This window comes from Colossoma macropomum, unplaced genomic scaffold (assembly GCF_904425465.1).
Source record: "Colossoma macropomum unplaced genomic scaffold, Colossoma_macropomum, whole genome shotgun sequence".
Classification (NCBI taxonomy): domain Eukaryota; kingdom Metazoa; phylum Chordata; class Actinopteri; order Characiformes; family Serrasalmidae; genus Colossoma; species Colossoma macropomum.
The window spans coordinates 40,359,798-40,364,126 of NW_023494789.1; positions in this window are offsets into that span (position 1 = coordinate 40,359,798).

Here is a 4,329-nt window from a genome sequence, read left to right on the forward strand (position 1 = left end):
TCTCTGTTTTGATGTTTTGGTAGAAAACCCCCCCCATAGTCAGACGTTAAAGACCAACTCCAGGTTTTGAAATGGTTAAATCATCTTGGATGGCTTATTGTGGTTATATAGACTGATATTGTGTCGAAGTGACATCGAGTTCTGGCTTCAGAAAATGCCTGCGCTAATGTAGCTCACTTGATTGAGATGTCTGGACGGCATGTTAGCTGTTAAAATGGATACGCACAACCATTTAGGTTCATTCCAGCTCACTGATGCCACCTTGAGGCACGTTAAGAGAATAAAGACCTAAATCTGAACTAATAAATCTGTGTATTTGTGTTTGGAGATGTTAGTTTAAGCTGCTTTTGCATCAGTGCTTTTGCATACAATGACCTGGGTTCATTCAGGCTCGCTGAAGCTCTGTTAGCTTAAGCTACATTTACTTAAGTATTCTAATTGAAGCTAGCGTTTTAGATTAGTGAAAAGGCTTAAGTAGCTCCAGAGAACTCGTAGAAAGGAGAATTACCACTCTGTAATGTCTTTCGGGCCTCTCAAACGCTAGAGGGCGCTCCCGAGCGAGTCCAAAATGAAAGGGTTATTATGGAGCATTTGAGTAAAATCATAGTTTATAACTGCTTAAACATTTTTAATGTAAAAGAATACAATCATTTCCTGAACACAGAAAAGCGTAAAACATTTTAACACTTTTTAAGGGCTTTAAACCCGGTTCTGGGCGAGTGATTAGAAACTATTTTAACTTTTTGTTTTTAGCCGTTGATCTATATTTACCCCCCATTCACTGAGGACTCACTCGCAGGCGCCCTCTGCTGTTTTACAGTCATGTTTTTGATATAAATGGGGAAATAGGACATGGCCAGACTCCTCATAAACCAGCTCTGGTAGAATGCTGATGTCTCAGTAGCTAGCTAGATAAAATCTGTTCCACCTTAAATGGTGCAACAGTTACATTCTGGTGCCTCAGGCATCAGAACTGCTGGACTATTTAAGGTGGAATGGGAAAATTCAAACAAGAAGCTGATGAATATCTGACTTAAGATTCATATCACTGAAGAAATAGAAGTGGGCGATAATAAATAACCCCCCCCCCTTGAAGGCATATGATTCCCTAAATGGAACTAAAGTCCAGCAGTGAGGAGCTGAACTTTACCCTCCTCTGCTATCACTGCAGACTGGCAGGGTCACCTACAGAGCAGCGCTAGTAGCCTGTTAATGAAGTAATGCTCTTCTTTATTTGAGGGTCTCATTTCAGAGGGAAGATTTCAGCCACCACCCCTTGTAACTCAGTTCCAAGAGTCAAAGTGACACTCGAAAACAAGGGGCAGGGTAAAAATAAGAAATGGGATTAGGTCTAAGTGACCGATGCTGAAGTGACATAAAAACAGAATCTTTCTGATTAAAGTTTCAGTGGGAGCTTATTTTTGTTTTTTCTCTCCCTCAGTCTGTTCAAACATAGAGGTGCCATGCGTCACCATGCATATTCATAAAATCTTCGCATTCTTCATGCAGAGGTTTAGGGATAGTCCAGTACCTCCTGTTTTGTGTGGTAACAATAATACCTAAAAATATTTAACAATGTATTATTCACCATAGACTTTTCTCTTTGTTTAATGACTTCAGAGGGACTTTAATTACTGGAAGTAACTGAAGAAAGCAAATGAAAATGCTGAGATTTACTGCTTAAAGCGTTTGCGAACGCACGCGGCTGGTGAGGCACAGTAGACTTCCTTCTACTGTGGAACTCCCAAAAAAGAGTGACACATTCAAGGTTATTTGCGTCCACAAAGAATCAAGGAAACAGGTGGTTCCGAAAATCACTGCAAATACAAGGACGACTGCTGATCTTGCAGTGAAGCAGTTTTAAACCAGATCTGCGGTTTCCCCTCTAATTCCCCAGTGCGCAAAATTAGTAGTACACTTCCTGCTATTCTTTTAATGAAAGCAAGAATCTCATTAATATTCATACTGCTCACAGTCCTGTTTAGGCATTCACGCGTTCGGTCAGTATTAAGAGTGAAGGAGTAAAGGAGGCACTCAGAAAAAGGACTTTTTCAGATCAGAGTTCATTTCATGCATATGGAATGGCCAAGGTTTTCATTTAAACCAAATAGTAAGATAACCAAAGCCGCAGTGCAGGACTTTGCTCAGCTACCTTCATTCTTTGCTGTTCAGGAATGCCATTAGACCAAGTGTAGGTGTGGTTGTTTGTGAAACGCAAGAACATGATGTAAAACTATTTTTAGGCTGATGGTTACTGGCTCTCTTATAAAGGAATTCCACCACTGTTTACAGATTTCTGCACAAATCATTAAGATGTAAATGGTCATTCAGCCACTCAGTCATTGATGTTAAATGCCCTGTTCTAGAGAGCCTTACATGGAATTGTTACAAATACATTATCTGATGTCTAAAACATTGTTTTATGAGAGTTTTACCGTAAGGTTTTGCCTTAAAACATGTTTCTTGTTTTTCGTTGATGGCTGAGAGATATATCTGTATGAAAAAGCTTGTAAGCTTGTACATCCCCAGTTAAATTACACGCTTTATTGATTTTCTCAGTGGAAAAAAGCTTAACGCCCTCTACAGGGAACACATTTAAACATGTCCTACACTCTCAAAAAAAAAAAAAGGTTCTTCAAGGGTTCTTTAGTAAACAAAACGGTTCTATGTAGAACCATGAACACTCAAAGAACCCTTTGCATGAGTAAAGGATTCTTTGCGTCATGAAATGGTTCTTCAGTTTGATGGATAATGTGCTGTATATGGTTCTATATAGAACCTTTTTGAAAAGATATCAGCTTGATATAATACTAGAACCCTTTTTGGTGCTATAGAACTATTTTCAAAAAGGTTCTGTGTATAACCATATACAGCACATTATCCATCAAACTGAAGAACCATTTCACCATGCAAAGAACCCTTTAATTATGCAAAGGGTTCTTTGAGTGTTCATGATTCTATATAGAACAATTTTCTTTACTAAACAAAAATTGAAAAAACATTTTTATCAATATGTATTTATGTGCTGAGTTTAATATATTAGGGGAAGAAAAAGAAAACATACAATATAAAAGGTGCACAGGTGCCATAACTTCTGCACAGGCCATATTTTATGTTGGATTTTTACCTCCTATATGTTAAATTCAGCAAATACACAGTAATTGTGCGTTAAAATTTGCAGCGTGTTCTCCGTGGAGGATGTCAATTATTTTCACTTTAAAAATGTTATTTGACCGGGGTGCACAAACTTTTGCATACAACTGTAAAGGCAGGGTACTTTAAGCCGAAGTAGAGCCCAAAGAAAACTTTTCTGATTTGCTGCTGTTTTATCATTATCAATGACACGTGTTGGTTCACTGGTGGTTTTGGATAGTAAATAAAATGACTACATTTGTGTTGTAGTCATGGCGACCCCTGGTTCCTGTCAGCACCACTGTAAAGAAAGTTTCTCTGCAATGAACCGTTTCACATCATGTGACTTTGAATGACTTGTTTATGTCTCAACGACTGAATTATGCAGCAAAAAAAAAAATCTGAAATTAATCTGGACATTATTTAGTTTTCCATCATTGCAGCTTGTTTTTTTTTCTTAATACACTGAGTAACTTTATTACTACACCTGCTCGACAGCTGACATAGCTTTGCTCTAAAAATGGGCTTATGTCTGCCCCCATTGTTGATACAGGTTTTTAGCTTGTATAATTTCCATAAAAGGACTGACCAATAGAATCAATCGAATGAGACTCTGGAGCAGCCACACATGAGCCTAAGGTCACCATGCCCAATGCCAAGCATCAGCTAGAGGGGTGTAAAGCCCCCCAGCATTGGGCTGTGGATCAGTGGAACTGTGTTCTCTGGAGTGATGGAGCTCCATCCAATACCTTTGGGATGAGTTGGAGTTCCACAACCGATCATCCAACATCAGTATCTGACCTCACTGAGGCTCCTGTGGCTGAATGCAATCAAATCCTCACAGCAATGTTCCAACATCTAGTGGTAAGCCTTCCCAGAAGAGTAGAGGCTGTTACTGCAGCAAAGAGGCACAAACCCCCTATTAATACACTGGATGAGCAGGTGTCCACAAACTTTTGGACATATAGTGAATGTTCATCCCTTGAATTGCTCAGCTTCTCCCAACCCTTAGGCGTCAGCCTGCCCACTCAAACACGCTGGGGCTTCACTGACTAAACGTCTGAAAGTCGTGGGCGTATCAAGTGAAGGGCCTGTTCAGGTCACGCTTAAGCTATTTTTATAAATGTTGCTTAAACAGTGTTTAGAAATGTTTAGCTCTAAGCTAAAACCATTCAGCTAACACCTGCCCTCGAGTCA